Source organism: Prionailurus bengalensis, chromosome E4 (genome assembly GCF_016509475.1).
Source record: "Prionailurus bengalensis isolate Pbe53 chromosome E4, Fcat_Pben_1.1_paternal_pri, whole genome shotgun sequence".
Taxonomy (NCBI): Eukaryota; Metazoa; Chordata; class Mammalia; order Carnivora; family Felidae; genus Prionailurus; species Prionailurus bengalensis.
The window spans coordinates 67,333,120-67,345,209 of record NC_057360.1 but is presented as its reverse complement, the minus strand read 5'-3'; the positions used below and the strand labels follow the sequence as shown (position 1 = coordinate 67,345,209).

Below are 12,090 nucleotides of genomic sequence, written 5' to 3'. Positions count from 1 at the left end.
CTGCCCCACCAAGTTGGCTGGCCCTTATGGAGGTCCTCTTAGCCACCTCCCCCGTCCTCTCCATCTGTCCTCATCAGAGGAGCCTCCCCTCCTATGTGTTACGGGGTCTCCATTTTCTTTTCCTAACACCCCTCCTCCTGGGAACCTATCTAAACACCGTGTTTCCTGCTGACAGTGCAGCCAGTTTTCCCTCTGTTGCTGGAACAATGAATTAATTTCCCTCAGTGAGAATGTATTAAGTAAAATTCTGTAGGACACACAAAAGAAATACCAGATTTGATCTCTGCTCTCAGCAAGACACAGAAACTAGCCTATGTGACTCAGAGAACATGGTCAAACAGGATTGCACGTGAGGGCAGAACGGTCTTTGGGCCTTGGAGGGCTACGGGGACGGAGAAGAGAGGAGGCCACTACAGGTCCGTCCGCTGTCGTGGACCTGTCTCCAAGGGCTCTGACGCCCAGCTTGAGGTTTGGCCTGGACAGAGGCCCCTGCCCTTCCCCAGCGCCCACTCCAGCACCCCCCACCAGGTCCCCTGCACTCTCTGATTTCCCTAGGGAGAGCAACTCAGAGGGGCTGGGGTGGAGCCAGGGTCCCCCAGGACAGCTGGCTGACAGGGCCCCTCTGGGACTCAGGGCTGGACCCCGGCGTCCGGGAGGCGGGTGACACCGGAGCTGTGACAGTTGGTCCCCAGATTCCTCACCCAGTGGCGCCAGCTCTGGTTTCGGGCTGGGGAGAGGGAGGGGGAGGGGGAGGGGCGCCTGGTGCCAGGCTGGGCTGATTGCTCTCTTGGGGCCGGGTGGGGGTGGGGGGGGGCGACAGCAAGCATGCCCTTGGTAGGTTATCGAGGAAGGACTTTTCCAGTGCCCTCTCCATGCCGGGAACTGTGCTAGATACTAACAGGGGACACTGGAGCATTAGACACAGCTTGGCACGGATGAATGAATGGACATAAAAGTCATACTCATCCTGTAGAATGTCACAGGTGGAATGGAAGTGGAATGAATGAATGAATGAATGAATCAATCAATCAATCAATCAGTATTCGAATAGATTCATCAATTATCTGATGGCTCCATTTTACAGAGAAGGAGAACCCAGGTCCTATGACTGTCTTGTGCCTTCTGTCCTGTCATGCTCTCTTTTTTAGGAAAGGGAAGAGGAAGTCAGAGAGAGGGGTGGGAATGGGCTTGCCCTTTGCTGACTGCCTGTTTACTGCTGGGCCCTCTTCTTGGCCTTTGCGGACTTGATCTCGCTCAACCCTCTTCACGGCTCTGTGAGGCTGGAAACACACCTCTGCCTAACATTAGGACCTAAGGCTCAGAGAGGTCCAATAATTTGCTCAGGTCACACAGCTGGTAAGCGGACCCTCCGGTGTTCAGAGGGGTCTATCTGACCCCAGAGCTTAGGACCCCAGGGGTAAGATAGTGACACCCAGTGAGTGTCTGGAGACTGAGCAGGGAGTGATCACTGAAGCTGGAGAAGTTTGGAGAGGCTTCCTGGATGAACAGGATCCGGAGTCCCAGAGGGATGAGGGAGGTTACTCTGAAGGGAGAGGACTGGAGGGATGCCCGGAGGTTGGTGCCGGAGGTGCCCAGGGAGGCCTGCTGGTGGGGCAGGTGGCCAGCTTGCCTGGGTCTTGAGTGGGGCACGCAGGTGGAGGAGACGCGTCTTTGAACCTTGACCACGAGGTGGCGCTGCAGGCCGACTGCTGGGAGCCGCTCCGGTCTGGACTTGGACGCGGGGCCCAGATGTTTCTTCCCTGCCCGCTGGGGCTCGGTGCCCAGCCCGCCTCCTCAGGTGTCACGGGGCTTCCACTCTGCCCTTTTCTGGCGGGGCATCCAGCACAGGGGAGACCAGTCTGTTCCCGACTCAAGGTGAAAACCCAGGTGGCTGAGGCTGGTCAGACCAGCTCCTCAGGTTGTCCTGAGCCCCCTCCAGCTGCTTAAAAAACTGGCCTCGTGCCCACCTGCCCTCCTGAGTCCCTGGGAGACACGGTTCAAGGAACAGGCCAAGGAAACCAACATTTGACTCCAGCTGGCCTCGCTCTGAAGGGGAAAAATAATAATAATATGTACCTAATAAGGAGGTTTTCTTTCTCTCTTTTTTAAGTTGATATACTTATTTTTGAGAGAGAGAGCATGAGGGAGGGACAGAGAGAGAGGGAGAGAAGGAGAGAATCCCAAGCAGGCTCCGCACTGTCGGCACAGAACCCGACGCGGGGCTCGAACCCACGACCGTGAGATCGTGACCTGAGCTGAAATCAAGAGTCAGACGCCTAAACGATCGAGCCACCAAGGAGTTAATTATTATTAATTTTAATCCAGTTAATATATACCGGACACTGGCTGTGTCAGGCACTGTTCTGGGCACTGGAGATACAGCGCTGAGCAATACAGACGGAGGCCTTACCCTCGCGGAGCGGATACGCTGCGGGGGAGGGAGGCAGACACACAGTAGACACGTCCAGCGGGAGATGGGGTAGAAAGGCGTGAGGCGGCTCCTTCGGAAGAGGTGGTCACGTCGTGAGAACTTAGCGGCACGTCATCAACACTGACGCTGTGTAGCCATTGCTATCGTTTTGCTCCCCGTGCTCCAGCCCGTCCTGCCCCTTGCTCCCTTCCTGTGGCCCACGTTCCCCGTGCCTTCTCCTGGCAGCCCCCGTGGGGGAAACAGGTGCCGGCCGGGAGCCGGGAGTCCTAGAGTGTTCGGACTGGGTCCTGCCACACGGCCCAACCTGCCCCTCCCGGCCAGCTCCCTGCTTCCGGTAAACCCACCGGGTGGTTCAGGCTGGAAATCTGGAGCCGGCTGTGATTCCCACCTTCCCTGGACTTCCTCCCATCCAGCCCATCAACCAGACCTCCCTGGACACCTCTGGACATTTCCCAAGCCCACTGACTTCCTGTCCCTGCTGCCACCCTCCTGACGAAGCTGGCGGCCCCCCCCCCCAACCCCTCACCCCCGCCTGCAGCCGCCTCCCACCGCTCTCCCTCCTCCACTCCTGCCTCCTCGGTGCCCCCCAACCGCTCGCCACATGGTGGCCGGAGAGATCATTTTAAAAACGAATCCGATCCTGAAACTCCTTCTTTAAACCCTGAAGTAGCTCCCCACGGCCATTAGATCCAAGAGCAAACTCCTCCGTGTGTTTAGAACGCCGTTCACGATCCGGCCCTGCCCTCTGTCCATTCTCCGCTCCAGCCACAGACTGGCCTTGCTTCAGGGGCGTTCTGCTGGTCACCCAGCCTGTGCTGAGCCATCTATGATCCCCTCGCCCTTCGCAGCCCTAATGCTGGCTCATCTTGCAGGACTGGAATGCAGTGTCACTTTCCCTGGGGAATCTCCCTCGGGGCCCTTTGGGGCTCCCTCACCTGTCACACACTATTATAACGGCTCCCCAGCCCACTGGGCGCTCACTGAGGACAGGGACTGCATCTAGCCCACTCCTGTTTCCCAGCTCCGCGCCCCGTGCCTGGCACACAGTAGGTTCTCAATGCCTGCTGTTTGGAAGCTGGGCATGCTCATTCACACGCCCCTCCACCCCCACCAAAGATTCGACCTGTCTCCGTCTTTTCCGTCTTACCTGTCACCCTCCGTACCCGGCTCTACCCCCGCCCCCCCACCGCCACACACACTGGGGCCCTCACAGCCCTCCCCCATCTGATCTCCAGGGGGGTGCTGTCTACACGGGCTTTGGGATGTGCCTTCACCGGTCTCCCCTCTGGCACCTAGCCCGGAGCTCACACACGGCAGGAGCTCAGTCATGGCACTGACCCACCAGTGTGGCTTCAGACGCTGGCTCAGAACGGACCTCTGATCACGTAACCGCCTCGGTCACCGCTGGTAAAAGGAGTCTCGCACACAGTAGGCTGTGAGAGTGCCAGGTATGCGTGGGTCGTATCCTCCTGCCCGGCTCCTGTCCTCCCCCGAGGCCTCTGTGGCTGCTGCTCCCTCTGCCTGGGGCCCCCTGTCCCCCACTCCCTGCGGCCATCTCCCACTCATCCTCCAGAGCTGAGCCGAGGCGTTGTGCCCCGGTCAGCCTTCCCGACCACGCTGACTGCTTCGCCTCCAGAGTCAGCTGTGCGCCCAGGACTTACTCCTTCCTTAGCGCTTAGTTAACGTAGCGTAGAGCATGTTCTGGAGGCCGCCCGGACCGAAAGCGCCACCCCTCCCCTCCCCCCCCCCCCCCCCAGGATGGGACGCGTCTCTCCAAAGCCTAGTGTGGGGCGGGGGGTGGGGGAGCGCCCAGTAAAGATTTGTGGACTGAATGACTGAGCGAATAAAAGGAAGATGAACAGGCCAGTCTCCATCTTTGGGCCTCAGCTCCGTTTTCTGTCAAGTGGGGGCGAGAGAGCCAAGAACGAGGGAACAAGGACGTGCCTGCACATGTTTAACAACCAAGGGGAGAAAGAGCCTGTGTTTGTGGCAACTGCCAATTCCCATGGTGTAAATTGTGTCGCCGTGGCCGACTGCGGTGTGAACAACGGGCTCTCACTAGCAGGTGCAAGCCGCGTCTGGCTCACCACTGCAGGCCGGCCTGGAAGGGCCCCGAGCCTCCACGGCACTCACTGGGTCCGCGTCCTTGCACGAGGGCCCCTGTTGGGAGCCTGGGGGGAGGGGGGCAGGCTGCTCCCCGCCCTCGTCGCCACCCCCAGCACCCCCAGTTATCTCTCAGATCCAGTCCCGGGATCCGGACGCTTGCACCCGGGCCGCCCGGTGCCCTTGTTGCCAGTATCCTAGGGCGCTTCCGTGCCCGCCGGGCGGACAGCTCTCTGTGACTCTCCCCAGCAGCCTTTGCAGACGATTTAAGGCCGGTTGCTTGGCCCAGGCCCTGACATCAGACTGTGCCGGGTCCCCGTGTTTGTGTGCCCCACTTTCCCGACTGCGCTGACCTGACCCAGGCTGCCTGGAAGCAGGGGCTGTGTCCAGGCTCAGTTTTGCTCTCGCTTGACCTCTAACCCCTGACCCTGCTGGTCCCACCCTCCTCCTCCAAACTCTTTATTCCCTCTCCCCGCCACTGGGTGCCCCTCTCCCGTCTCCTCTGCCCACCTCTCCTCCTGTGTCACCGGCCAGTGGATCCCCTGCCTGCAGTCGCTTCCTCTGTCACACGCTTCCGGCTCCCTTTCTGCCCAGCTGTCCCAGCGGAAGCCCCGGGTGTGGCTGTCCCCGAGAGCCGGGCTCTAGGTGCCTACTGCCTGCGGGCCCTCTGCAGATTCCTTCTCTCTCTCAACCTGTTTCCCCATCTATAAAATGAAGATAATAGCAGCAGTTACCTCCCGGGGTTGTTGCGTGGTGGGTGGGAGGAGGCATGTAAACTCCCACCGCGTCTAGTGCACAGAAGGTGCTTCCTAAATGCTCAGGGCTCACCTTAGTCATCCCTTCCTCCCGAATGCAGCCTGGGGGAGGGGGTGCCTGGCTCGGGGGCGCTCACTGCACGTGCGTGGTCCCCGAGGGCACGAGCCCGCCGGGGCACAGGTGGTGACGCTGGTGAAGGAGCGAGGGAGGGAGTGGACACCGGCTGCCTGGAGGACGCGGCGCACCAGTCGGGAGGCCAGCAGGTGGCGCCAGCGCCCGCGGGGCTGTGCCCGGGGCCACCTCCCTGCCCTTGCTGAGGAGCCCCGGCTGGCGGCCTCAGGGACAGACATTTCCGTCGGGGTGTCCAGCCTCACTTGGCGGGAGGGGGTGGAGATGCTGGGGAAAGGGGCCTGGCTGGGGGGTTCAGGGCACAGACCGTGCGGTGGGGACGTGAAATGAGAGGCCATTCAGTCGGTGAGTCAAAAGCTGAGATCCAGGAACCAGACACAGCGTGGGGGACGATGTGGTGAAATCAATCAGTGAGAGGAAGGGGAGGCCCGGTTTCTATGGCAACGGTAGTGTTTGTGGCAAGCCGGGGACGCCCGGGTCCCCAGGCTTGTGAGCAGTGATTCAGTACAGGAAAGGGAAGGTTTCGGAGGGACTGGGTGCTGCAGCCCGGACGCCTTGTGGCTTCTTCTCGGTGCTCAGCGCACGCACCCCGAGCGCGGCCCCAGGGCCTGGGCTCTGGAAGATGCCAGGTGGGGAACCGAGCCCCTGCTCCTCACTGCACTTGCACAGCCCACTGATGGTCACAGCGGCCCTCTGGAATTATTGTTACCCCATTAAAACAATTTTTTTTAAATCTTTATTTATTTTTGAGAGAGAGACAGCATGTGAGCAGGGGAGGAGCAGAGAGAGAGGGAGAGACAGGGAGAGACAGAATCTGAAGCAGGTTCCAGGCTCGGAGCTGTCAGCACAGAGCCTGACACGGGGCTCGAACTCACGAACTGTGAGATCATGACCTGAGCCGAAGTCGGACGCTTAACCGACTGAGCCACGCAGGTGCCCCTATTGTTACCCCATTTTAGAGAAAAGGAAGCAGTCACCTGCGCCAGGATGATATGGGTGGGACATGAGGATTAGAACCCAGGCTAGTCTCACCCTGACCGTGCTTGTGAAGACCCAGAAAGCAGAAAAAGAGGAACAGAAGCATGGGAGATAGAGTGTGGCTAAGACCCAGGACGAGACGGGAGAGGGCCCTTCAGCTCCCTTGGCCTTCCTGCCTGCCCTGCCCTGTGTGAGCCCAACACTGATAGGGAGGGAGGCTGGCACAGTGCTTGGCTGGATGTGGGCCAGAGACTGGGCATCCTGCCTCCCTCCCTCTCCTCCAAGCCCAAGAAAGCAGTGCCCAGGTCTGGTCGAGCCAGCGTCCCCCATCACTTTCCCTGTTCCCTGGTTCTGGGGACGAGAGGGACAGTTGGGAGGGCGTCATATCTGTCCCCTATTCTACCCTTCGGGCCCCTGCTAGAGCCTGGGAGTTCCTGGCCTCTCTGTTGCTGGCAGGACAGTTTCATTCTTGTTAAGCCAAGGGGGCCCCCACAATTTCAGTATGAAAGGGGTATCCTCTCCTCCCCCCAGGCCCTGATGGCACGCAAGAGGGAAGCCCAGCCAGTCCCCATCTCTCCACCTGCAGTGGGAGGGACCGAGGTTGTTAGGGCCTTGGGGCTCTTCCATTCCAGGCCTCCTCTTGTCTTGCAGATGAGAAAACGGAGGCCCATAGAAGGAAAGCAGTTCTTCCAAGGTCACGGAGTGAATCCCTGGAAGAGAAAACTAGATCCCCTAACTCCTGACACTACATTCTGTGATCCCAGGAAGAATATTCTGGAACATGGCACTGGGGTCTCAGAACGGAGTCAGGCGGATGGATGAACAGAGGGAGAGAGGGCAGATTAGTTGGCGTAACCTAGCCCCAGCTCTCTACCTTGTTACCTCAGGATGACGGAGGGGAGATCATCGCGTGCACGTCAGGGGTGTCAGTGTCGGGGAGCTAAGTGGACTGTGTGACCTTGGGCCCCAGGGCTAACCCACCTCCAGGGTTGCAGGGAGGGTGGATGAGGTGGCAGGGGAGCACTTAGGAATTACGGGGTGCCTTGAATGTTCTTGGTCGTCAGGGAAGGCAAGTCATGTCCTGTGGGACCGGGAGACAGAGCCGCCCTGCAGGGCCGAGGCTGGGGACGAGCAAGGTGCCTGCCCCCTGCCCCTCAGGAGAGCAAGGAGGGCGTGTGGATTTTTGCTGTGTTCTATAGGAGCAGCAGTCGCCTCCCCTGGGGGTGGGGGGTGGGTAGCAGGTTCCCCAGACCCGGGGAGGTACCCAGAGGCTGTGGGAAGCTGAGCACTAATTAGCTCTCCCTCCCTAATTGGACTTAATTGCCTCCTTGTGCTCAGCATTTAAGACACTGCATCACTTAGCAGGGGAAGGGTGACAGCTCAGCAGGGGGTGGTCAGGGCTCCCCTTGGGGAAGGGAGGGAGGCAGGTGGCCGTGGGTGGGCCCGTGCCCAGCCTTTCTGCTCCTGTGGGGGAGGGGGCCGGGAGCCTCTCGGCCTCCCATCTGGTGCCTCTGGCCTCAGTTTCCCCACTCTTGGGGGCTTTCTCATTTTTCTGCCCAGAGGAGATGTGGGATCTGGGCCTGGACCCACCCCTGGCTCCTCTGTGGTGGGGTCACAGTTCAGAGTGTGGGCTTCGACTGGGTCTCTGGGGTCCGAATTCCAGCTGCACCGCTTACTGGTTATGTGACCTTGAACCCGTGGGGCTTTGTTTTCTCATCTTTAAAACGGAGCTGATAATAACAACCCCTCGCTGAGCCCGCTCTGCGGAGGGCCAGGTAAATAAGGCACCTGTGCTACTTAGAACAGGGCCCAGCTGCGAAAGCACTCTGTCAGCCGCTGGCACAGTCCCCGTCCCCAACCTCAGCTTCCTCATCTGTAAAATGACAGACTGAAGTGGTGTTTACTGAGACGTGCCCCCAGGTCCCACCCCAGACCATTCCCAGAGTGTGGAATCAAAACATCTGAGACGTCGGGTGCTGGCAGTCTTGTGATTCTGACGCCCAGTGAGGGTTGAGAGCACTGGATGGAAGGTTCCCCCGCAGCCCTGACCCTGAACACTCACTCTCAAATAATGCGCCCCCCCCCCCCACCTGCCGCCCTGCACCGCAGCAACGCAGGCCCCAGGACGTGCACCTGCCCACACCGGAAGCAGGTCCCTCCCCGCTCACTTGGACAGAGTCCTCCTCTATAAAATGAGAACAGTAACCTGCTGTGTTCACCTCCCTGGAGATAACGTCACTAGTGATAGAGCCTGGTCCAAAGGTGGGCAATTATACTGTTCCTCCTGCTCTAGGCATTTACTGAGCACCTAGCATTTCCTCCCGCTCTAGGCATTTATTGAGCACCTAGCATGTACCCCACCTCCTTTACACACAGTGACTACTGAGTTCTAAGCTCCCAGAGCGACTGGTCCTGACCCATTGGACAAGTCAGGGTCTGAGGCTAATGTCTTTCGTTAGCTCTTGCTTGGAATCAAATTAGCCAATGAACAGAAAGAACCTAGAACAGGCCGGGACGCAGTGAGTGCTCTATAAACAGTGACACCCGCCAGGCGGGGGGGTGGGGAGGCGCCTCGCTGCAGGGCATGCGGTAAAAAGGGGGGTGTGCAGGTTCAGGAAGGAGTATGGTGACATGCTGGGCTCAAGTGTGGGTGGAGCATGCGTCAGCCACTGTGCCAGGGCGTGGGGGGGGGGCAGGATAGGACCCCTCCAGCCCTCCCCTCAAGGAATTCCCCTCATTGGGGGATAAACAGAGGCATCCACAGTGTCACTACGTGTGACAAGAGATGCTGGGGGCTTAGCGGGGACAACTAACCCGGCCTCAGTGGCACTTTCAGCTGAGCCTAGAGGGTGAGGAGGAGTTGGTCAGAGGGCAAAGCCTGTGCCAAGTTCAGGCAGGTTAGCCTAGAAGCAGCAGAGAGGTCAGGATTGTTAGAATCTAGAGGGCAAGTGAGGAGGCTCTGGGGACCCAGGGCGTTAATGAGCCAGCTCAAGGAATTTGGACTTTATCCCTGATACGTTGGGTGCACTGTAACTTGAAGTTTTGTGGAAACATGCCAAGGTTTACGTTTTGGACAGATGGCTGTGGTGTGGGGAGGAGAAAGGGTCGTGTAGAGGCAGGGGTGGAGGCAGGGAGACTGGCCCGGGGGCTCCAGCAGTTACCTAGAATGGGGAGCGATTCTAGAGGCAGGGTCCACAGGACGTGGGGGCTCAGTGGCCAAGGGAGATGCAAAGAACTCCATCTGGTGCATGCAGGGGGTGGGGGGATGGCCAGTACGGAGGCTCGGGTCACTCCCGGGTGGGGATGCTTGCAGGGAAGGCCTTTTCCCTGGCCTTCCCGGAACAGGCTGGGAATCCCTGGCCCAGAGACACCCTGTTGGGGCAGGCCTATCTGGATCCTCCCCAGCCCACAGGGCAGGATGTGCGGGGTGCCTGCTCTGGGAATGCGTGTTTCTGACCCAAAAGAGGTGCGGGCAGGGGAGTTCCCGGGAGCTCCACTCCCACCTTCCGGCCTCTGGCCCTGGGGAACTCAGTTGTGGCCCTGGGGAACAGGTTGCAAAGGGGAGGCCAGAAGGCAAGCTCTCTGGGCCGAAGGGCAGTTCGATGGTGGAAACGTGAATGTTCCCACTTGCACTTGAGTTCTGCCCCAGTCCGGGGGTCTGCAGCGGCCGGCCACTGTGTCCTTGTCTGCCCCAGCCCTGGCCGCTCCCTTTCCAGGCTCCTCCTGCACGCCTCTCTGCTTCCTCAGCCTGCTCTGTGCCCTCCCTCGTGAAACTTGGTTTCTGGGAGAATGTGATTTGAATTAACTCCTGGGAGAAAAATCACAGAAACCAGGAAAGGGGGGCCTGGGCAGGGGGCAGTGAGTCATGTTTCCATGTGTATTTTTCAAACTTTCCGATGGGAGTTTGGGAAACAACGGCCTTTGGGTTGCCAACTTAGACCTGGCTCTCCAGGGATTCCTGGTTCTGTGTCTGTAGGTTTCACCTTGACCGCCACTGCACCCAGGCCAGTCCTTCGGGTCTGCTTCATCTCCGGGGATCCCTTCCCTCTCTCCCTCCGGGCCCATGCTGTCCCTGTTGGAGGGGCCCAGAGAAGTCTCTCCTGGGGCGACTTCAGTCTGTCCTCTGCTGCCATCGCACAGTAACAGCCTTCCATCTACCCCATTTCAGGGCGGACCCATGGGGCCTGCAGTCACTCTGGCCAGCCCTGCGACCCTTGGGAGCGACCATCAGCACCAGGGAGCATGGGCTCCAGGAACCTCCTCTCTGCCCCAGAGGCTTCCTGTCGGTGCCCTCCCCTCCCACTTCTGTACCCCAGTTTCCACGGGGCCTGTGGCTGGGGGTAAGAACCCACCGACTCCCAGGGAGAAGCCTGCAGAACAGAGACCTCACCCCAAGGAGGTGGGTAAGAAAGAACGTGCTGCGTGTCTGTCCTGTGCGCAGCACAGGTCTTGTGCCCTGGGAAGGGGTGTCAATTCCTGTCCTGCACACAGACTCCTAAACTCAGCCATGACAGTGGGTGGGAGCCCTGAGGGTGGTGGACAGAGGGATGAGGAGGGCGGCCCTGCCCTGCCAGTGCCTCCTCACAGGTTCTGAGCCCTCCTGCTCTTCCTGAAAGTGCCCGTCTGCTTCACGGGGGTCTGGGACTAGCTGTCCCCCTCCCTTCTCCCTCCCGGCGTCTGACTAATCTTTCCTGGCAGGGCAGCACATCCTGCCCCCCTGTGCCCATGCCAGCAACAGCCCACATCACATGGGCCACATCTGGCTCCCTTTGAGCACATCCTCCCCGCCTTTGTCCCTCCCCCTTCTCTGCCTGGGGGCCTGAGCAGGGAGTGCCCCTGAGGACCCCTCTTTGCTGTCCTGCCCCCTCACAGTGGCAGACCGGCTCCTTCCCCTCCTTTCCACCTCCTAAGTCCTGGACATCTGGACTCCATCCTTCAGTGACCCCTCCCTCAACATATCCTGACTCCTTGGATCACCCCCCTTTCCAGCTCCTACTGAATAGCCCATTGGGAAGGGGGCCTTTTGCGAGGTTTGAGCCCCCAGGACTGTCCTAGGGTGGGGGAAAGCCTGGCAGCCGAGGGATTAAATCCCCTGAGCCCAGCCCCCTGGCCTGTGGCCAGCCTGGGGTGGGGGGGTGGATAGAGGTGACCCCAAGATCTGCGTGCATGGAGGGGTAGGAGTGAGCCTGGGCGGGAGGAGGGAGGGCTGAGGGGAGCGGTTTGGCTCACCCTCTCCCTGCAGTCTTTTGTGAGGGATAGGGAGGAGCCTGGAAGGCCCTCCAGCTACTGGCCTCCCTCCTCCTTCCTCCGTGCTTAGCAACCGTTGTTGCTGGGTAAATATTTGCCCCACCAGGATCTGGGGCTGGAGCGTGGGTGTCAGCCTAGGCAGCGGCCCCTCTCCTCAATTCCTGGGCCTCTCCTCTGTCCAGCTCTCCTTTCCAAAGCCCTCTGGCCTGGATTCAAGATGTGACCCCCACTGCCTTGTCCCAAAGCTCCATTCCTCCTCCCCCCTCACAGTAGACCTCTTCCCAGGCTCCTCCTTTCACCCTCTCTGATCTCTCCCTTCATTCCCACTTGCCGTCTGTGCTCACCTCTCTGAATCCACCTTCTGCCCCTGATCCACAAAGGTACCTGGGGGAGACCTCACCCCTGAGCTGAATAGGTCCCTGCCACATCCCACTGGGAGCCCAGCC

General features: G+C 59.8%; 1 protein-coding gene across 1 annotated transcript in view; it reads left to right on the top strand.

Annotated features, from left to right (window-relative positions):
* Positions 1-5,633: 5,633 nt before the first annotated feature.
* LMNA (lamin A/C) overlaps positions 5,634-12,090 on the top strand; it is a 31,475-nt gene continuing 25,018 nt past the window's right edge. The window contains exons 1-2 of the mRNA XM_043567876.1: positions 5,634-5,764; positions 10,566-10,796. The gene's annotated coding sequence lies outside the window, so the exon portion shown is untranslated. The remainder of the gene's footprint in view (positions 5,765-10,565; positions 10,797-12,090) is intronic.